General features: G+C 45.8%; 1 protein-coding gene and 1 long non-coding RNA gene across 5 annotated transcripts in view; both read right to left on the reverse strand.

Moving 5' to 3' along the window:
- Positions 1 to 23,627, reverse strand: part of rnf220a (ring finger protein 220a) — a 121,886-nt gene that overhangs the window by 86,930 nt on the left and 11,329 nt on the right. The window lies entirely within an intron of this gene.
- On the reverse strand, positions 11,604 to 12,522 carry LOC109515506 (uncharacterized). Its single transcript, XR_002168198.1, has 2 exons — positions 12,076 to 12,522; positions 11,604 to 11,787 (listed from the first exon to the last, which is right to left on the reverse strand). It is a non-coding gene; the product is annotated as an uncharacterized LOC109515506 (long non-coding RNA).

Below are 23,627 nucleotides of genomic sequence, written 5' to 3' on the forward strand. Positions count from 1 at the left end.
AGGGGGGTGGTCAATGGGCCACAGGGTGCATTAAGCTCCCTTAGAGAGAGCTGAGCACAGTCACCAACCCAAAGAGCTGGTCATTTCGCTGTTTTGACTGAGCGATTGAGTAACGGGGGAGGGAGAGTGGTAAAGGAGGGGGGGGGGTCTCTGTCTCTCTCTCTCTCTCCAACTCTGGTGACAATTTCCTCCGTTTTTCTTCTGCAACTATTTTTTCGCTTCTCCAGAGGGTTGTTTTTTTTTTCCCCCCCGCCATTGTTACGGTTACACCTGCCTTGTGGGACATCCCCAGCCAGAGAGCGCGCACGGTTGGAGAGTGACGGAGGAAAACGAGGGTGGCTGCAGCAGGATTTCAAATGCAGCAACCATCCAACCAGTCAGGCAGCCAGTCGGTCAATGGCTTGCCGAAGAAGAGGACAACAAAAGAAGTTCATGTGGGTGGCTTTCTTCAAGAATGGCGTTTTGTGTGTTTGGGGAGCTGGTGGTGTGTATGTGGGCAGGGGTGTGGGTGTGGAAGGGGGGGGAGAGAGCTGAGCACAGTCACCAACCCAAAGAGCTGGTCATTTCGCTGTTTTGACTGAGCGATTGAGTAACGGGGGAGGGAGAGTGGTAAAGGAGGGGGGGGGGTCTCTGTCTCTCTCTCTCTCTCTAACTCTGGTGACAATTTCCTCCGTTTTTCTTCTGCAACTATTTTTTCGCTTCTCCAGAGGGTTGGTTTTTTTTTTTTCCCCCCCCCCGCCATTGTTAATACTGTCGAGGCTGCACCAGATCTGGTCTGGCCTGGTGGAGGGAAGCACTTTAAGGCCAAACTATAAGCCCCCTCAACCCTGGCTTTCATTATCACCAAGAACTGTTGGAGCAGTTCAAATTCAACTGAGAGATTTTTTTTTTTTTTTTTTTTGAGGATTCCAAAGATGACCAAAAGAAAAGCAGAATTGAGTTTATTTGACTTGCAAAGTCAACAATTTTTCAGGTGAACCAGCAGCTTCACTGTAGGCCTTATTCATATATCTAAAAGGGGAAAAAAAAACCTCAAGTTTAATGCAAGCAAATTGTATGGCGCATCAATGAGAGGACAAGAGAAAAAGGGAAAGCCGAGGGATTGAAAAGGATAAAAGCTGTCTCCACTTTAAAGTGGATTAGGGCAACACAGCGCTGAAACAATAGGAGGTGAACCAAATCAAATTAGGCCTTCTGAAGCATCAAACAAGAAAGGCCAATGGCTGGGCTCCCTCTCTTGCTAAGCTGTTGACTCAGTGTAAATGATAGCCACCGCCGTCCTGTTTCTCTTTGGCTCAGACTCGTTTCCGCCGGTTTGGTCAGAACGTGTTCGAAAGTACGCTGGAGTGGCGTTAATTTGTCAACGTCGCTGTCACTACATTCGCAAAGGCAGAATATTTTCAGAACTCGCATCGTACTTGATGCAATTTGGTTTGAGAGAATGATTTCTTCGAAGTACACGTTTGGATTGGATTCAGCATCCGAGGCCTCGGCTCCTCATACGGCGTTCACATCTGGGCGCGCGTACGCTACATCAGTGATCCCCAACCTTGTCTGCGCCATGGACCGCTTCATTCACAATCATGATCAAAAGATCGATTGCTGCTTTGTCCTGCACGGCTACTGAGTAGCGGCTAAGTTGCTAATGAAACGTCGTGCTAGCTTCTCTCGCATTTTCATGTCTTCCACGTCATCATTTGAGTGCGACGTGTTCAGATGATTGTTGTCTTGCCCATTTTGTGACGTACTTTACACAAAAGCTTCATGACTCCACTTTGCCGAAATAGTTTCATCTTGGGAAGATAAGCCCAAGTCATGGCCGGCCATCATTGTTTAACTTCTGCACCACCGCAGTCCGTGGCTTTCTTACGCTCGACACCTCTCACGGTTCCCAGTGAAGGAGACGGATACCCCAGTGGCGACGCATGTTCCATTGTTCACGCTCTGCCTCCAATTTGCTCTCCACATTCTGCGGCCTCGGCCGAGACGTTACGCCGGCTTAAGGGACAAATCGCTAACACAAAAAGGAAGAGAAAGGGAAGAGAGAGGTGGGGAGGGGTGAGGAAAAAGAGATGGAGAGATGAGAGCAGAGGGTTTGGGTGGGGGAGGGGGGGGGTTCAACCCTCTTCACAGCAATGCAATTATGGTGCACATTTGAAGCCAGTCAGGGTTTGTGGGCAGCCGCTCGGCTTCTTTCCCTCCCCGTCCCTCTCTGTACTTTGGCGGCGAAGCTAATAGCCATAGCCGCAGCAATTTCTACGGTACATGACATTAACATGGTGGCGTGTCACCGACAAAGGGAGCCTTTCAAAGGGACTTAGAAAAGAGCAGCGCTTTCGCCTGGTTAAGTAGGCCTCAACCTGCCAAGCCGGGAAGACACACAGACAGCTAGTGTGTTTATTACTCAGCCACCTACGGAGAAGCAAGAGAAGCCGGCGTGCACGGGAGAGAGGAAAATATACATGAGCAGACTGAGCTTTACAGTAAACGCAACGCTTTGCCTCCACATCAAAGTTTTGAAAAAATTTCATGTTCAAATGGAGCTATTAAATTGCTATGCAAGCGTGTGGGACACTATAACAGACGCCCATTTCGAATTTGTCATGCAGCAGAAGGGAGTTGGGGGAAATCTGAGTGGCGCCAAACACAATTTCTTTCTTCCATGGGTCTTGCAATGAAAACGAAATTTCATCCAGTGCTACACTATGATGATCTCACATGTAAAGCTTTTTTAAATATGGCTGAAACATTTCAGGCTTTATTAGACTTACCTTAAAATGCTTTTGTCTTTTTCAATTTATGTCGCCAATTTTGCTGTGTGTGTGTGTGTGTGTGTGTGTGTGTGTGTGTGTGTGTGTGTGTGTGTGTGTGTGTGTGTGTGTGTGAGGTGAAAACAGGGGCAGATGAGCAGAAGGCAGAGTTGGTCAGTGGTTGAGGGTTTGACACAAAAGCCATTTCAGAAAGAGAAAAGTTAAGGACACAAAGAGAGAATGAAACGAAGGAGCAAAACGGCTGCCTGGACACAAGGAGGAGGAGGAGGAGGGCGAGGAAGGAGGAGGCGGATGGGGCGAGCCGTCCAAATGCAGGAGTAAACTCCCACATTCAGACGCACACATAACAAGGGAACCCCTGCTCCATTGTAAGGACCATCTGTGGCCTGAAATGGATGAGAGTCCCCGGTGTGTGTGCGTGCGTGTGCGTGTGTGTATGTGTGTGTGTGTGGCCGGGGCGCTTCAAAAATCTTTCATTTCTGTAAAATATTTTCTCAAGCAGGTGGAAGGAAGTCAGGTAGAATTGAATGTGGTTTTTTTTCAACATGGAATATAACTAATTGCTGAACAAACTCTCGACTCCTTTGATACGATACACGTGTTTACATGCGTGTGTGCGCACGCGTCTGTGTGTGTGTGTTTGAGACACAAACTAAATGACAAGGGGCTGGGGCTGGACAGACACCGTCATTTTTGGAAACAAAACAAGTCTGCAACGTGCCATCGGTGAAACCCAGAGTGGCGAGGCGTGGCGGACATTTTAAGATGCTTTTGAAAATGCAAAAAAAAATACTAATAAAAAAAAAAAAAAAAACAACAAAACCAAACAAAACTTTCCTACAAAGCTTTCAGTCTCATGTGAGCATTTGCCTCAATTGTTGTGTACCAAATAATCTGTTCTTGGAAATGCGTTCCCATTTTAGCTTCACAAAAAGTCCTTGAAAAAAATAGATATCGTTCAGCTTGAAAATAATGATTGAAGAATCTTGTTGATGTAATACGAATCACGGTTTGTACAAAAATTAATAATCAATATGGAAAATCTCCGTTAATATACTGCTACAATTCATTTTGACCTAATTCTGCCCCACCTTTCAGCCATCATGTGCCCCCTCTGCTCCCCCCTCCTCACCGGATTGAATGCCTCCAATATACCCCCCCCCACCCTCCATCCCCTCCATGTCAATTAATTAAGTGCACACTTTTCTTTAGCCGAGCACGTCAATTAGCATGAGATAAATATGCATTAGTGGAATGATCTTGTCTTGTCAATTAGCGGCACCCACCCCTGCAACCCTGTCCTGGTGTTAATGCTAATTTGCATCATGAGTGCTTTTAAATGTGTGTTAATTAGGAACCAGGTATGAGCTTAGACCTCGAGATGCGACTCGAAGAACGTGCTCAAGTGCTTTCTTTACGTGTGGAAGGAGCTTGGCGATTTTGAATCAGGAGCAGAAAATATATTTGGGTCCGACCCGCACGGGCAAATGCCTCATTTCATCAAACTGTGAATAAATATATTCTGAATTCAAAACACCCAGTTCATGTTTTTTTGTTGTTGTTGTTTTATGTCGATTTTTCCTCCCCCAATGGTGGACTTCTTTTATGAAATGAAACACAATGAGTGCAAATGCGAGAAATTTAAATATGGCAGCAGTGTTTACAGGACAGGTGACACCGGTATGGGTCAACATCATCGCCGGTATCGATATGATCCGTATTCGGAGGGATCCGCCCACCGCCGATGCCCGGTGGCCTTCTGCAAACTTGCAAGCAAGGTAATCAAATAATGGGCCTAGAAGTCGATTTTCTCTAATAGGCACGAGGGCAATTCCAACGATAGACTTCATAAGTGTTACATCACTCACAGAGCACTCTGACAAGCCATTTGCTGACAACGAATTACCTCACCGCCCATAAAAAACGAAACTAATGTGAAATATCATATATTTTAATCAACTTGGAGGATGGCGCCAATGCGTTGCTCTTCTTCAAAATTTGGAACAAGGTCGGAGAGTTTGGTGGCGGGCCTTAATTAAATGACCATGGGGCCGTGTTTGATTTGCAGCCATTAAAACCCGAAAAAAGTGCCACGCGAGGTTAACGACTTGGAGAAAAGTGCGCTGCAAGTATTTTAATGATGTGTGGCCGGTGCTTTATTGTCCAAAACTAAATCTAGTCGAGTGATTTTTTTTTCTTTTTTTTTGTTCTTTGGGTGCGTGGTGACCTTAAATCAGAAAAGCAGTTTGCTCTGAAGGAGACACGGTTTCATTTAGTGTTTCTGTCAAAGTCCGAGAGGGAGAAAAGGATGGATTGGGTGTCTGCACTTAATGCGTCCTCTCGTGCATATGCACTGGCGGAACACGGAGGTCTCCCAACAAGAACTTACTCTTAACGTCATCAATTATCCCCCTCGGAAACAAAATCGTTTTTTTTTGTTTCTTTTTACAAAATGACCCGATACCACAAGGATACAAATGTAGGAACCATGACGGCAGTTGTTTGCATTTCTAGATTAAAATGGCGGGTGTTCAATGAGGTGCTTGTGAGTTGCTGCGAACGTTTTCTCGACCATCTTTCAACATTTGATGTTCATTTTTGCGTCGTGAGATACGCTGAAGTCAGGAAGATTTGTTACTGTTGACAACATGACACGACTGCAGTTTTTTGTGGGACTTTGTTTTCCAGGGAAAAAAAAAATACCCATTTCGGAATTGTACTTTTAGGAGCATCCAATTCAGATGATACACGGCGTTTTGAGGATCGCCGTTTATTAAGCGGAGCCCAACCTCACCCCCACCTCCAACAAAAACAAACAAAATGATATGCGACACGCGCCTATCGTCGCGTATTAAATATGTGGTATTAAAAGGAGGGCGGAAGGGGGCACAATTCTTTCCTTCCCGAAAAACAAGTGTCATCATAATTTTCAGCAAATGCTGCCTGACACTTTTGGTACTATAGTTAATTTTTTTATGACATCAGGATGGCGCATGTGGCTTTGCATAAAGCACAATGCAAATGTTGAGTAACGCATCACCCGGATTTACAATGCCAGCTTCCCGGAGGAATTGACACATCAGCGTTGGGGCCATGCAAAGAAATGACTTGTTACTCTTGGGCTTGCTGAATTCTTTGCATTCCATATCTTATCGTTGGGGGGGAATGTAAATGCTTTTTTTATTTTATTTTATTTTATTTTTTTGCACACGGGGAAATGCATTCCCAGCTCACAAACACACAGCCTGTAAATGATTGATTTGGATTTAATGGCACATGTTTGCGCTATCCCAAGTTAAGGATTGCTTAGCGACTAAAACTGGTCAGTGGAGCACTAAAATTCTCTCACGTACCAAAAGCCTGAATGGCCCAGAGAGGAACTGCTGTGCAGTGTGTGTGTGTGTGTGTGTGTGTGTGTGTGTGTGTGTGTGTGTGTGCGTGTGTTGCTATGAGGCCTCTTGTTTCTTGACCTCTGAAGCTCTTCCTCTTGGTCCTAAGCTGACAGGACCCCCCATCTTCTCTGTCCTCCTCTCCATCAATTATCATTTGTCCAGCTTGAGCATGCATCATGTGCCTCAACTTCATGACTGCACTCACTCAAAATGCAAATTTAAAGTCCACCATTTTTCTTGATGAGCAACTAGTCGCTTTGGTTGCGTGCATGAGTGTGTGCGTGTGCGTGTGCGTGTTGGGAGAACAAGGGCTCGGTGACAGCAATTCACATAAAGGAAAGCACTTGGTCAGCTTTCCATTTTAGAACCAGAGACCGTTAAGTGACACGGGACTTTCAGCAAACAATGCGGCGCAGTTTAGTGTCCAAGTGGCCGAACCAATCATGATTTTACCACCCCCCGCCACCCAAAAAAAAGTAAAAACCAAGCGCTCCTTCCTTCGAACGCTAATGAAAAACACCACAGACCTCGAAGCGGCTTGAATTCATAAGCGGGACACTTTCGGTGTGAAAACTCCAAAACGATGGGGAAACTCTGAGGTATGCAGTGGACAAAGCAGAGTGGATGTGTTAGTGTGTCCGTGTGGGTGGGAGGTTTGCCTGACGGAGGTTGAATGCCACCACCTAGTAGGCCGTGAAATCAGAAACCCTTGCCAACAAGACAGCCACCCCAACACCCGCCATCGCTCATTGTGTGTGTGTGTGTGTGTGTGTGTGTGTGTGTGTGTGTGTGTGTGGTAGGGCCCCTCCAGGGAAAATGCAGTCATGCAAGGTATCATCCTGAACCTCCTCCTGCCATCTCCGGCACTCCTCCTGCTCAATGTCCATCCTTCATGAGGTGGAAGAGCGCAAAAGTCAGCGTTGGGGCCCTGAACAGTCTCGCATCTTCGTACTTCAGTCACGGATACTTCGAGTCAACATCACGCTGCATAATACACACACGAACATGTGAAATTCAACTTTTGAAATGATGCTTTTATCCCCGCACTGAAATCTGACCGGCATGTTGTGGCGTGACCTTAAGAAGCCCTTTCACGCTCGAAAAGCCTCCGGTGATGTCGAATTCAAGTGATTGTGCAAGGACGAGTGGGACGCAATATCTCCAAAGTCATCGGCAGTTCCAGAAAATGCTTGATTTCAGTTTTTTGTCGTTGAGGGCAGCCCAACCAGTTCTTAGCTGGAGGAGACAAGTACAGTCGAACCGCTTTTCAATGTACCCCCGTTGACAACGTTTGCACCACCGCTATAACGTTCGCATTTCAAAGTGCCCATTTCACGTGATTCATTTTCCATTTTCCCGATTTTGCTCATAACGAACACCTCGATAATGTCAACTTCAGGATTTTTCTTTTCAGATTGCTTGGTGATCTTCTGAACATTCACGTGGGGGAACGACGCAAAAACTTATGAGACTTTTTCATGGCACCCTAAGTTTCATCGCAGCAGCCACATGCAGATGCAAATGTCTATATTTAAAAACACGTGTGGAAGGTGTTCCATATCGTTTTTAAATCATGCACTAATTGAAAAGCGATCAGAAGACATGAACTTTGCATTTATCCCCCCCAGTCGAAAACCTCCTGCACTTCCTTGAACCAACTTGCCTCTTTTCTTCGTGTTTTCGTTAGCGGGCCTATTTACTATGCCAGCAGTGACTTTTCCCCTCTTGTTTCACTTTCAGCCTTTGTCTGGGGTACTTAATAAAATTCGAAGTCTCGTCTGCATGTGTGTGATGTGTGTAAGAGAGAGAAGGCGAAAGAGAGAGAGAGAGAGAGAGAGAGAGAGAGAGAGAGAGAGAGAGAGAGAGAGAGAGAGAGAGAGAGAGAGAGACTTTCCCTCGTTTTGTGTCTGTCAACCTCTCGAAGGGGACTTCATGAAAGAGAATCCAATTTTGTGTTTGGACCAAAGAAAGTCAGAGAATTTGTACTCACTGAAACAAAAATGAGACAGACGCAGCTGATTTCAGATGATACAAACACCTCCATACAAATGTCTCCGCTTGATTTATGATGACATTCATGTTTTTGTTTTTGACCCCGCCCCCCCCAACTGTTCGGCAGCCATTGTTGACCCACAAGTGGCAGCATGCGGGAATGCATGCCGGTGCATAAAAACAGCGCAACGCTTACTTTGTGACAGTTCGACCTCCTGGAAGACGAACGACTTTAGTCTTAATGAAACTTTCTTTCCCCGGGATCAGAAATTAATCAAAGATAAAGGAGGGAGGTATTCAAAGTTTAACCGGGGTAAACTAATTAATAATGTAATCAAAAATCCTCTGATGAAGATGTACTCATCTGCATTAAGATGTCTTCACGCTCTTGCGTCTGGCCGAGTACCTCAAACCTGAACATTTGTTCAAGGGAGAGAAAGAAAGATAGAAAGAAAGACGGAAGGAAGGAAGAAAGAAAAAAGAAGAAAGGTCGGAAGGAAAGGAAGACAGAAAGACGGCAATAAGGAACAAGAAAGAAAGCCAGAAAGAAAAAAGAAGAAAGGTCGGAAGGAAGGGATGGAAGGAAAGGAAGACAGAAAGACGGCAATAAGGAAAGAAAGGCTTTGGGGAAAGTGATCGATGAGGTCCGGCAGTAGGAAATGGAAGCTAAAGAGAAACATCGACGACAAATGATTGATCCATCTTTTGTACGACGGCATTCATTCAACGGGGAGATGTTTGACCAACTTGAGCGGCCTCGGATTCCAATTCTGTTTTGCTTTATTTACCGTGAGATGAAAGATGCGATTCCATTTCCAGGGTTATCGTTTTGACTGCGGAGATGAGTTTGAAAAGGCTTTCGGGCCAGGATGCCGACTGCATTCCGCAGGTGGATAAAATAACGCATGGAATTTAGTCAGGAGACAAGACGGGAAAATCGCACTTTCAGTGACCCAAAATAAAAGACCCCAAAACCCAATCGTAAAATAAATCATCGGACGGCTATAACGCCGAGCGTTTGAAAATTGCGGCTCCTCTTGCTCCTCGCGGCCGCTCCTCCTCTTGCTCACGCTCCCTCCCCTGTTAAATTATTCAGGGCCACTTCTGCAGCATGCTTGATTAAGTTTTCATTTCTGCAAATTACCATTTGGAAATGCGCTGCGCTACTGAATCAAATCCCCACGACAAACGGCATGACTGTTTACCTGCTGTTAAACAGAGAGAGGCTGACGCGCAAAGAGAGACGAAGGCAGCATAAATCAGCGCATTAGAACTCATTTCGCTCTATTGTTGTCATCATTATGTATTGTGAACCACTTTGTCAACGCCGGGAATTTCGCTGACATTCCAGTCGAGCGTCTTGCGGCGACGTGGAAACGAAGAAGCCAAAAGGAGCACGCAGAGACCAAACGATGCTGCGGCGGCGGTCGTCGTCTCTCATCCGAGTGTACGCGAAAACCTCCCGATGTACTTTGATTGGAACATCAATAGCTCCCATTAGGAGGAACAATAGAAGCGACTACAAACATTTTACACCCAGTTAAGCCGCCGCATTGGAGTCCTTTTAAGCATCCAATGCCAGAAACCTCCATTCGCGCTTCGACGTCACCTGTGTTACAGAAATTTGGCCGATGATAGAAAAACAATACCCCCAAAAAAATTTTTGCTGAATGTAAGAGTCGTAACTTTTCCCACTTCACTCTGTCCGGACTGATTTTTGCCTGGGCAAAAATAAAATTGTATCGACGGCTCTCAGTTCCAAATATGCATCCGCATACGTGGGAGGAAAGCGGAGTACCCGGAGAAAACCCACGCAGGCACAAGGAGAACATGCAAACTTCACACAGAAAGGCCAGAGCCGGAATCGAACCCGCGACCTTTGTGAGTACAGTAAAGTCATCAGTCGACGACCGCGCCGCCAAAAGTCAGGTCAAATAAACCTCTGTCTGGACTGATTTTTTTGCCTGGGCAAAAATAAAATTGTATCGATGGCTCTCAGTTCCAAATATGCATCCGCATACGTGGGAGGAAAGCGGAGTACCCGGAGAAAACCCACGCAGGCACAAGGAGAACATGCAAACTTCACACAGAAAGGCCAGAGCCGGAATCGAACCCGCCACCACTGCACTGTGAGGCGGACGCGCTGACCAGTCAAGCACCGGGCTGCCTCCCTTGTTTTCCTAGTTGACTGCCGCTACATGACGTCGCTCCTCGGCAGACAGTAAAACACCCAGACGTCTGTTCGACAAACATTGTTCCTACTTAATACACTTAAAATCAAGCCCAAAAGGCTCATGTACGAAGAAGAAGAAGAGGAAGAACATTTTCGCAGTGACTTAAGTTAGTTTTCTAGTTTTGTCAAAGAATTTTCATTTGTATTTTATTTCATGAATCAGAATGTTTTTTTTCAATTTGATTTTTACTTGTTAACTCAAATCACCTTGTGCCAGACAAAAAGTAGCTACTAGTTGTGTTTTGTATGGTGTGTCTCCCAAGTCATTCACCACAACGATAATAAAAAAATAAATAAAAATGCTACCACAATGTAGTTCCTGGATATGCTAACGTTTAGCCTAGTTTCTTTTTCTTCTTCTTTGTATGGTTTTTGGTAGTCTGGACAGCCCGTGGCTCAGTGCTGCCCCTCACAAGTCAGTCTTGGTACTGCGATAGATTTGTGATTTGTGGAGGAGAATCATGATTGTCAAGTGACGATGCTGAATGGTTCAGTGTGTGATGTGCTGTACTGGTCCTCTCGAGTACATCACACACCATGAAGAGCAGTAAGGATTTTTTTTCCTTATCATGTGCAGGGTCACTCACGTTTAAAAAAAAATCGACTATGACATTTGAAAATCGGGATGCGTGTACAGTATGGACAAAACAACCTCCTAATATATGTCTACTATAGCAGTGTCGCTCACAAAAATATTTATTACACTTTGCCCGTTCCTTCATCTTAAAATAGTGACCTTGTTATAATCATGTCAAGATTAAGAAGAAAAAAAAAGTGCCGTCGAATAAAAAGCGCTAGTGTGTGCTGGCACAAAATCCGTCCAGTGGTACTCATTGGAGGGCCAATATGAAGAACGCGGAGAGTTGCTTTGCTCCAAGTGCTCACAAGGGGCTTGAACCTTTCACAGCTCGCTTACTTTGGATGGCCCCGCAGCGAAGGCAACATTAGATATAATGAAACATTCATTTCCACTCCCCTCTCCCATTCACTTCCAACGAGGACATTCTGAGGACGTGTCTTGGCCTGTCATTATTTCTTCTTCATTTAAAACCACAAACCTTTCCTCTCGCACGTCTGTTAGCAACTTAGCGCGAGGACCAAAGTGAGCGCAGCCAAAATGCGGCCTCCCTCAGTCCGTTTGACTGCTTTTTGCTTTTGGCCCTTGCATCAAAGCACAATTTCAAAAATAATCAATGACACTGTACATGTAGAATGGTCTTAAACCTGGAGGTTGTTTATTTTGTATTTTATTTTTTTAAATGAGAGAAGAAATCTCCTCTCTCTGAATGTATGAGGTATTCGTGGATGGTTTGGGTATCAACGTTTGACTGTTGCTATCCGAGTAGATGTTAAAATGTCGGGGGTAAGTTAAATTAAGATGAAACGATAGTCTATAGATCTCATCCCATCTCAAAGGTTGATGCTAAGAGACAACATCTGCGTGTCACCTGTGAAAATTTGCTCATAAAGCAAAATAAAGCGATGTAAAATTGTGTTTTTACATGAGTTGGAGTTTGAAAGATGGACAGAGAGAGAGAGAGACAGAGAGGCCTTGCCTAACGTTTAACGGAAGCTCATTCCATATGGAGGGACCAGCGAGGGAATAAATTAATCAATCAATAAAAAAAATACTAAGATAATTACCTGGAGGTTCTTCTCTTAACGTAGCTTTTCACCCCACACAAACTGGAAAAAAAAGTGAAATGCTTGCGAAATGGTGCTAGATAGGCTGTGACTCATCTCGGGTCATCGGACAACAAACAATTCCGAGAGCAATCAAAGGCGCCTGATGTCGCGCTTGATTTCACAAAGCAAAAGTTGACTTTTTGCTTCATAAATATTTGATTTTGCTTCATTTCCCGCAGATTCATTTTATGATTTTTGCCGCCCATTACGACGCTTCTCGCCCCGGGCCGCGCGCCTCTTCTCTCTTTCAGCCCTTCTGTTTCTCTCCCGGCGCCGAGGCCGTAGATCTCCGTAACAGGCGCTATCTGCAGCCCCGAGCCCTAATGAGGCATCATAAGGAGAAGCGTTTGCAGCAGCCCGGCGCTGTCTTTTATTTGCCAAACCATATCTCTTCCCCTCGCCGTTCCCGACTGCCCTCTCCGCAGATCTCAATTGCTCCATCAGTCTACCTCGCGAGCCGTATCTCTCCCTCTCTCCGTCTCCTCGCTCTCCTCTCTCCTTCTCCCCTTTTCTTGCTCCCGCTTCCTTGTCGCGCCGTGCTTTATCTCTCTTCTCATTCAGCCATTGAGCTCCCCCTCTCTCCCTTTTCCCGGCCACGTCGGCTTGAATCATATCTGGCCGTCTACATATGCTAAAGCCTGTGTAATTACAGCAGCTCTTAAATAAAGACACGCTCCTAAAGCTGTCAACTGGAATCACAGCTAAACAAGGCGGGAGGGGCCTCCCGGCAGCTACAAAGCTGTCATACACAGCTACGGATTTATCACCGTCAAGGATGAGGGGCGGGGGGAGGCTAGGATGTGCTCGCAGACTGGCGCAGATAAATCTACCTTTAATTTTCATCAAAAAGGTGTGTGGGGAGAAAATAAAAATGCAGGAAAAATGACATTGATGTGCTCGTGGCCTAAACTATGCCGGGCACATTTGAAGGCCTGGCCGCACCAGATTTTTTTTGGACGTGTTTAATTTAAAAGACTTGTTCGCAGGTGAAATGGGGTGACGACATTCACTGGCCACACAGTCAGGTAGTACATACTCGAGCCCTTTGGTATTTTTGCATGGAAGTGTATACGAATTGGTTTTAAGGAAGCTCTCAGCTACAAGACAGGAATAAATAAATTAAAACACTCATTAAAAAAATAGTGAAGAAGGTCCACAAGATAAATCAATCATTTTGACAAACATTTGGTTGTAAACTTGCAACTTCTTTGTTTTTCTCCCTTAGCTTTTCAATGCACACTTATGTGCCGGCCTTCTCACATGATCTGACATTTTGCTCTGGATTCCATCCCTCCATTTTCTGATCCGCTTTTCCTCAGGCGGGCCGTGCTGGAACCTATCCCAGCTGTCTTCAGGCAGCAGGCGTGGGGACACCCTGAACTGGTTGCCGGCCCATCACAGGGCACACAGACACCAACAACCATCCGCGCTCACACTCACACCAGGGGACAATTTCGAGTGTTACTCTAGATTCCTCACAAGCATCTAATGAAATCCCCGTGTCGCAACTCTCGCTCCGTATACAGTTGACCCATCCTCCTCCGGTCTTCTACCGTCGCCCGCCCCCCCCTTTTTTTTTTTGGTCTTGACTTCTGTAATTCATCAGCGCAAGCAGCAGTACAGATTGATCAGCCTCTAAAGGCAGTGCGCTGTATGCTGCTGATGTCGCAGGAGCCTTCACTGAATAGTGAGCAGCGTGCGTGTGGGGGTCTGAGCGGCACAGGGCCAAAGTGAAGGGGACGTTTTTTTAAAATGTATTAATCTTCGTGGTAACATGGGAGGTGAGCGGCCAAGACAGGGCCCTGTTTTTTTTTTTTTTTTTTTTTGCACGTGACATATGCGAGCGCATAGTCGACACACACGCGCACACGGTGGCAAGTACTTTGTGCATCAAAAATCTTCACAAAAAGTGGGAACGGTAAAACACACACACACACAGCATCTAGGGGGGAATACAAAGTAATTTGCCAGGAACCACGGAGCTCCTTCCATTGGTATTCATCGGGATTCCCTCTGATTAATAGCTATCAACTGCAAATGTTATTTCTCTTAAAATTGTTTTTGTGTATGTTTTGCACGCAGAAACCAGTGCTCGATTGCCTGCGAAATGTGGACTCTTCTGACGCATCATCACTGCTTTTCTTCTTGTTCATTTTTATGGTTTGTGTTTCCAAAGCGTGTCAGGTAAATATCGGTTTCATTCGCATGAATCGCATTTGCATTCGCTCTGCAAGTCCACAGTTTTTTCTTCACAAAAAAAAAAAAATCATTGTCTGCTTAAAAAAGGAACCTTAAACCTATTTCGCCTACACCGTCTCCAGCAGAAGAGTCCCCGAGTGAACCCAAAGCCCGTACGAGTCAAGTACGAGTCGATGCCACCGACACCTCCTTTGTTGCCCTTTACTGTAGAAGGTTTTAGAATTGAATTTTTAAGTAAACACATGCACTGTTGCAATCTTTGTTTCAAATATGTCAGGCCGAAACACCGTTTATATATTGTAAACGTGCTGGTACCCACATTCACGAAAATTTCTACGTGGGGGGCAAATCGCGGTTTTCACCTTTCGCGGGGGGCGGCGAAATACGAGCGATGACCGCATGTTCATAAAAGGTCAAACTTAGGTGCTCCAGAGTAAGACGTGTGTGGTTGAGACATTTGCGGGGTCGCCGAGAAGATGACGCAAGATTAGGTGGAGGGTGAAGGACGCAAGTGCGCGCAGAGCAAAGGAGTGGAAGAAATCCAGGAGGGAAAAAGGGACGAAGGCAATGGAGGAGAGGAAAGTGAGGGGCGAGAGAGAGTGGTGGAGAGGTGACAAGGCTTCGGGGACAGAGGCATGAATAATTCATCCACACTTGTGATGGACAGATTGGGGGGGGGGGGGATGAAGAGGGACAGAGTGAGAGGTAGAACAGGGCCAGAGGAAGCGGCCAATGAAAGTGGTGGAAGGGGAGGAATAAAATGACTAACAGAAGAGGGAAAGAAGAGAAGAAGAAAGCAAGTCAAGGGTGGAGGGGCCACACACTGGAGCTCTTTGATCCTAACAAACCTCTCTCACCCTGACACCACCGTGCCATCTGGGGCCCACACTCCATGTATGTGTGTGTGTGTGTGTGTGTGTGTGTGTGTGTGTGTGTGTGTGTGTGTGTGTGTGTGTGTGTGTGTGTGTGAGACACAGACACAGAGAGGAAACAAAGGAACGGAGTGGAGATGCTATTGTGTCATTTCGATCCAAATTAAGCGTACAGTTTCAGTTCCATACAGATTAAGATGATCTGAAAATGCGCCAGGCTTTTAGTATCTTGTGTTTCCAAAGAACTCATTTTTAAAAAGAAGTGCGCACGTGACAACTTGGTATTGTATTGCAAGCGTGTGTACACATAGACCCCGAGTGGTGCCCCAGCAACAGCTCTTTGGCCTTCATTGACCAATATTTGCATCCGCCGCCAAAAATTCATAGAAAAAAAAAAAAAGACGCTCATACATAGCGAAATTAGTTCTATTGTCAATGATGTTTCAAATTCTTGATCCATGTGTGGCAGATTCCCGATAGAGCTGCACGTTTGCAGGTTCGTAAAAGGTCACGCCTCCCGAGCTTTCAGGGCTTGCTGGCTTTTTACCTAAGCAGTCAGCACGCTCCAAGATGGCGGCGAGGTGGTGGCGCGGGTTTAAACCCTAAGTCGGTGGACGGTGTTGGAACACCATCAGTTACACATGTGCCCCGTTTTTTACTTGACCCTCAAAGGTCACTGCACACCCCTGGTTAGATATATCTACTAGACTGAAGGAAAAAAATCCTTTGGTTCCAGTGGATTTACTGAATTCAGACATGCACATCGGTTGTGCATGATTGTTTCGCAACAGTCCACGCACATTTTAATTTTGTTCATTTTTAGTTCCACTGAAGAGATGTCACAGTTCGCTCTAGGCTGTCAAGACGACCGTCATAAAGGACACATAAAAGACACTTCCCACATTCATTCCACACACATTACAGACGTTGACATCTGACATCAACTTCACTCAAGATCCCCATGAAGTCCATAAATCATTTCAATCCCGGACATCTTTCGTGACTTTCACATGTTCTTTTTTTTTTCCTCCTTTCCCATTTTGTCTTTCTCTTCCCGCGGCTGACTCCGACGGCATCAAGCTTTCATTATCACAGCCAACACTTTTCAGCTTACGTGGCGCATGCATGTCAGCAGGAACAGGGTCAGCATGCAGCCTGTCCGCTCCGCATTACACCGTGGCCCCGCCTCGCTGCGGACAACCAACTCGCCTTGTCGGGGTCCACCTCATGCTCCCCTCTGACTCACGCACGCTCACAAAGTGCCATTATTGGTTGGCCTGCGATCAGCTATTACCGGAGACCTTGCGCCGGGCTGCCGCGGCGGGTCCAAAGGCGTGACCCGGACGGTGTCTGATGCAAAGTCAGGGTTATTTTTGTTGCCCTTTATTCGAAATGTCATAAAAGCCACAGTGGATATTATACTGTATGTTGACATTGTTATTGCCACGGGTCATGTAAAATGTCCCTCATGTGATGCGCTTTTGTTGAAGTCAAATGGGGCATTTTATTGGCACGTTTAAAGCACTAAAACTCTTTCTTTTGAGTCGCTCTTTTGGCTTCAAATGGATTTTAAAATATGGCGCTATATCATTTTGCGGAAGATGAAGCACTTTGAGCACGTCGTCTCCGTGATAGGATCCAACATGTTATGACAGGATTTGCTATTGTGTGAAAGGAAGCACAGCGCAGAAATGTTGAAGTACACGTTTGCCCTAACTTTCATCCGATTCATTTTGCATTTTCTGGAAGCAAAATAAAGGAGTGGGATGTCCGACGTGTTTTATACAGAGGAAGCCGTAATTCTGTGTTGCTGCTTGAATTCCAACAGGTCAAGTTATGAATCCGTCTTCCCCGTGGGAAATAAAAGAAATCCCAAAATAATCATTTGAAATCATCTGCCCCCACCCCCACTGAAAAAAAAAAAACGTTTTCAACTGTGCCGGCAATATTTCAAGTACCATTTTAACATCCTCCACCGCAAGCAGAGCTCCTAGCTCCACGCGTAGCCTTGATTGATATTGTCCCAGAGGTCATCGGTGCCGTCACAGAGTCGTAGGAAAGCGAACGTGAGGCTTGCTGCGTTTAAAACGCAATTGTCATCCATAACGACGACGAAATGGAAAAAAAGCGGTGAACTCTTGTCCCCTGCCGTTTCGTGTTTTATAAAAACCCGATAGCAAATTGCGATTGGTTCAATCGCTGAAAAACTGTTGAATTGATTATACAATCAACCATATTTTTCTCTCGTTTAACAATGCCGGAGGAGAACGGATGCGCAGGAGACATCAGGCTGTGTTAAGCACTTGTGCACTTCCACACACATGCACACAAACACACGTCCTCCTCTGTTGGGTGTAGAGGAGAATCAATATGTCTTTGAATGAGGGTCAGAAGGGTTGTCTGCCCGGGGAGAGCTGACAGATTTGCTCTCTTTTGCTCTGCTAAGCCCCTGCCTTCTTTTAACACCCCTGACACACACTCGTACACACAAATATAGAGATGCACACACACACACACATACACACACACACACACATGCGCACAAAGACGTGACACTTGTCCCAGAGGGCAGAATTCCGAGCATTTTGCCGAGGGGGTGTGACATTAGTCGCTCTACATCGAAATGAACCCTGCTGCGCACCCCAGCAAACATGTTAGTGTGTTCACTGTGTTAGCGAAAGCGACAAAGGCCCGGCTTGGACTACACGACGTAATCAATCAGCTGGAACACACACCGTGACACTCAAACTTAGAAGAATAAAAAGGACGGCCGGGTTTATTCCAAGGAGACACATCATGGAATCGTTTTTGTTTTGGTCATAACATCTTACAAGAGGAGGCACGCGCATGTGTGTGTGTGTGAGCGCGCCCCGTATGTGCATGCATTAACATACTAAAGCAGTCATTCGTAATCACTCGAGTAGCTAATGACATGGATCAATGAGCTTTTAAAAGTAGTCATTTAATAATTACAGCCATCAATGGTCAGCCAGCCGCTGATACACGATTGCACTGCGCTCGCGATTTTCTCGCATAAATCAGGAGCCGAGTTGACAGTTGTCCAGTATGGTAAATATGAAGCCAGATCGAGGGTTCTACTTCCCTTTTTTGTCCATATTTAGTCCACACAAAGACGAAACCTGCATCCACTGTGCCAAGACTGGACAAACAACAAAAAAAGCAAACCGCACGATGATGCTAGGAAAGTCCCAGAAGCCTTTGCGATCGCATTCTTTCTCATGACCTTGACTCTGCAATCACTTTCACTCAATGAAGATGAAGTCCAGCTGACAGCTACAGAATCTGAATATGAGCTAAGTTGCACATCATAAAGGTACTCCAGTGCGTTTTTGTGCATCCTGTATTGCATGTGTGTGTGTGTGTGTGTGTGTGAGTGAGTGTGTGTGCGTGCGTGCATGCGTGGCACGGATGCACAATTACCAAGCAGGCGCGAATCGATAGGTGCCTGCTGACAGATGGATTAGCACGGTAAACAGATGATACACACACCGCTAAATTATTCATCTGCTGAACAGTGGGCTGGGATTCCTCACACACGCGGTGACGGGGAGAGAGGAGCAGAAAGACCAAGAGGGGGATGGCAGCAACGAGCAAGTTAGAAGAGCAAAGAGCATGAGGGGATTGCTTCACTCCTTTGAGATTCTCACTAACAGGACGTTGACTTTGGAAAAAGCTCGGATGTAGACCCGGGACTGCTTCAGGACAGCGCGTTTGCCGTTGTTCTGCTTGGCCCAACTTCCCTCTGGCCTGGCTTTTCGGGATGCCGCGGCACCGCGGGGATCAACAACGTGAAGTGTGTAGTGGGGCAAACCTGACAATGCCACGGGGGATCATATTTGACGTGACAGTTGGAGTTGATTTTACAAACAGGGATGTTTTCAAATATGGCACGCCCGAGGGGGATTGTGTGTGAAAACGGCTTTCAGCTACTTCGTGAGATCAACTTTGAGAATGCAGGACAACTCGGGCCACCGCCAAGGCCAAATGGTCTTAATTTGGTGCGTCAAACTGTGCACCTGAACAAATATCGTGGATGCCTGAATGTTGTCATCACAAGTCATGCTTCATTCAATGAGAAAAATGATTATTGAAAATGGCTTCTTAATAATCCTGGCTATGCATATTACCCATCCATCCATCCATTTTCCGATCCGCTGTCTCCTCACAGGGGTCGCGGGGGATGCTGGAGCCTATCCCGGCCGTCTTCAGGCAGTAGTTAGGCGGGGGACACCCTGAACCGGTCGCCAGCCAATGGCAGTATGCAAATTACCACCCAATCTCATTGCTTTGTCAAAGCATGTCAGCAAACGCAACCGTAATGAAAATATAAACCAATAAATGGACCTTTACGGTCTTTTCGACTTGGACTCTTCCCCGCAGAGGGCAGGAATGGCGCAACACCGGGGCGAGGAGGGGCCACAGTCCCGTCAGAAATCTGTGTGGCCCCAGTTAAGCCCTTCCAGCATTATTATTTGATATTTTCAAAATATTTAGCCATTATTTTCTCAGAGCCCCATGTATCGATGTAGCCCCGGAAGAGAGGAAAAATAAAAATCATCCTGGAGCCGTCCTTGGCAGTGGGCACTCCTTGAGATTCGTTTGCAAATCAGATGAGCAAGCACACGTTCTTGCATGCATATAAAACAACCACTATTGATTCGGTTCACCTTTCAAAGGGACATTTAGGGATTTTATGCTGCGGATGCTAATTGTGATTTGCAATTTGGGTTAAATATATATAGAAACAAACAAACCGAGAAAAATGAAATTGAAAAAAAAAATGGAACCTCAATGATACGCCTCAAACGTAGTCATTGAGGCAGTATGCAAATTACCACCCAGTCTCATTGCTTTGTCAAAGCATGTCAGCAAACGCAACCGTAATGAAAATATAAACCAATAAATGGACATTTACGGTATTTTCGACTTGGACTCTTCCCCGCAGAGGGCGGGAATGGCGCAACACCGGGGCGAGGGGGGGCCACAGTCCCGTCAGAACTCTATGTGGCCCCAGTTAAGCCCTTCCAGCGTTATTATTTGATATTTTCAAAATATTTAGCCATTATTTTCTCAGATGTAGCCCCGGAAGAGAGGAAAAAATTAAAAATCATCCTGGAGCCGTCCTTGGCAGTGGGTACTCCTTGAGATTCGTTTGCAAATCAGATGAGCAAGCACACGTTCTTGCATGCATATAAAACATCCACTATTGATTCGGTTCACCTTTCAAAGGGACATTTAGGGATTTTATGCTGCGGATGCTAATTGTGATTTGCAATTTGGGTTAAATATATATAGAAACAAACAAACCGAGAAAAATGAAATTGAAAAAAAAAATGGAACCTCAATGATACGCCTCAAACGTAGTCATTGATTCGCAAAACTGAACGTCTAAGAGTAAATGATAATCCAGATTTTTTTAATTTTGCATTCAATAGCGACAGGTGCAACCGGTTTAGCGCAACTCGTAAAATCTCGACAAAGTGAACAGGCATCTGTGTGCCATTTATTGGCCGGCGCAGGTTTGTGAAGCGACAGTGCAGTAAGGACGACCGACAATCTGAAAGCCAGAGCCCCCCTCGTCGCATACACACTTGTATGCGCGCACACACAGACGCACACACAAACCGTTGGTTCGCATCATGGCTACCATCAGCAGGAACCAATCAGATTTGATGAATAATTCAATATTGGGGGGTCTGTCACACTAGACTGCATCCACAAACTGGCTGCAGATTAGATTACTGAGGAGGAGACGTGGGGAGGGGTGTCGAGAGGAAGTGAGAAGGATGGAAGGACAGAGATGGAGGGAGGAGCGACGGAGAAGAATCAAACCATGCGGCGGAGGGCTGGAGAAGAACGCCGGCAAAATGAATAGAAAGCAATCTTTGAACTCATCGGGATGAGGACATCTCTCGTTACCACGAGTCACTGCAGACTGGGGGGGTTTTGGAAAAGAAGATCAATAACTTTTGAAAGTTTTTTTTTTGTATGTATTCGGTGTACGTTTTTGTGGGTTGACTTGCTAGGCTAAAAGACGATCCGTGTGTGAATGACGATTGCGTTGATTGACCATCGGATCACTTTTAATCAACCATGACATTTTTTATGTCATTTTACTTGAACAATGCTTTGATGAAACTAAATAAGACGCTTTCGCGGCCATGAAATGTAGACACGAGTTAATTTTCAAGAAAACGCACGTGCGCGCACGCGCGCACATCCGCATGCACGTCGTTATCGGCGTTCAAATGGTTCGGCTGCCGGGCCAACAAAAGGCTCGACAGGAAGCGACTAATCCTCCATCCAAACCATCATTGCAACAGTGACCACGAGACTCGATCGCATCAGCCAACACACACGCACACACTCGACGCTACGCTAAGCATGCGTGTTTGCGCCACATGCGCAATTAAGGCTGGAGGGAAGGATGGGTTGCTCAAAAGAATGATTAAAAACATTTCAATATTTTGCTGAGAAAGCTCATCTTTTCAGAGAGCGGCTAGCCGTGTACTCTCGGCCTTACACAAGAGTGACAACTGCCACCCTAACAGGCAGGGTGGGTGCGCGCGCACGCGTGTGTGTGTGTGTGTGTGTCGCACAGTTGGGGAATGACGGGGGCAACAAGAGAGGGACAACAGGGCTTTTAACATCTGGCTAAGCACCGTCAGGAAGACAGCCACACACGCTCAGTCCTAATTATTAGAACACTCTTACTTAACTTAACCCTGCCAGTGGAGCGTGACAGGCAGAGCTAGAGAGGGGAGAGGAGGGCCGCCAAGTTGGAGGGCGACAGATTTTTGTCAAGACAAGAGCAAGGATGAGCGTTTCTGTCCCCTCGAATGATTTTTTTTTTTACCTCTCTTGTACGAGGGAAAAAAAAATAGAGGGTGGATAAATAAATACACGGAGGGCTAAAAATGAGGGCCATTTGGAGAATTGCAATCCCCAACATGATGTATGATGTAACCATTGTCAATAGCACAGCCACCTTATGCTGTGTTTTCTATGCTATTGCAAATTTATTATATGTATTCTACAAAAGCTAAAATTGCTAATGCTATATTTTATATTGCACTTATATTGAACTGTGTACAGTTCTTTTCTGAAACGTTTATTTTGCGCAGTGATTTTTTTCAAATTTTTTTTCTCCCCCCCCCCCCCCCCCCCCAATTTTGCTGCTGTAGACTGCAAATGTCCCCAGTGTGGGACAAATAAAGGTTATCTTATCTTATCTTACGTTCCACAGTCCCCTTTTTTATTTTTTCAATCACATCCAAACTTTGCGCTACAACACCTCAGTCCAAAACGACGACTCTTCTCTGCAAACGTGTGGAAGAAAAGGAAACGAAATAAAGCAAAGAAGCGACAGAAACAGATTAAAAAAAAATCCAAAACGGGCTGACCTCTTGTTGTGCGAGAAGACAGAATGTCTGTGACACCTTTAAAGGGAAAACAAGGAGGGAATGCGACAAGCAACGCGGCGCTGTGCCCATATGATGATGACGACAGCGTGAGATGGAGTTCCGGCGTCAAACCTTTCTGAAATATCTGCTTTGATATCTTGAGAATTCCTTTGTAAGGAGGCCTAACCGACTTCTTTTATTCAACCACCGTCCAGTTGATTTGTCTAAATCAACTTGCCGCAGCACCGGAAAACATTTGCGCATCCTGGTTCTCGTACTGTTTCCGAGCCCGATATTCCGAGTGATCGTTCAAAGTGGCAAGACGAGCTGCGCCGGGTTGGGCAGGGGTGCATCTGTCGACCTTGTAATGCGGTGCGCAGAGAATCCAAACAAACAGTCCGCAGCTGTCACACATCGAAAAGGGAGGGAGATGAGGCTCTGAGTGGGAACAAGACATCGAGGAAAGATGGAGAGATGTGTAAGATCCCAAAGAAAACAACGACGACGGCAAATGCCGGAGGCCGAGGCAAGCGCGTGCAGCGCCGAGACGTACGAAAAAAAAAATCTTGCTGCCAACAAACCAATGTGCCGAAACTCTCAACACACCGATTCCGATCACAGACAATTCCCGTGTCATGTTTTTCTCTTTTGTTGTTTTTTTTTTTTCTCCAAAGAATCCTCTTTTGGATTCGATACGCTTTGTATGAAAGCATTATCATATACATTTAGTGAACGTAATCCCATTTACATTAATATGACACGTCTTGTCCAAAAAGGGCATGATGGGGCCTTTCGGTGCAGGTTTAGCAGTTGATATGTTGGCGGCTTTGGTTAAAAGCCATCGTGTCTGCCTGTGCATTGGGGGGATTTGGGAAGGCTTTGCATACCGGATGCCGCTTGAAGCATTTTGCACCCAGATGACAGACGTGCACGCGGGGAACTTGGAGATGGTCTACTTTTCACTTTTCAAGTTGGTGGATGAGAAGATTTGGGAAAGAATTCCTTCACACGTCTCGGATTATGTGTCATGAGAGATGATTGGGGTCCCCAACCACCGG

This window comes from Hippocampus comes, unplaced genomic scaffold (genome assembly GCF_001891065.2).
Source record: "Hippocampus comes isolate QL1 unplaced genomic scaffold, H_comes_QL1_v1.1 scaffold117, whole genome shotgun sequence".
Classification (NCBI taxonomy): Eukaryota; Metazoa; Chordata; class Actinopteri; order Syngnathiformes; family Syngnathidae; genus Hippocampus; species Hippocampus comes.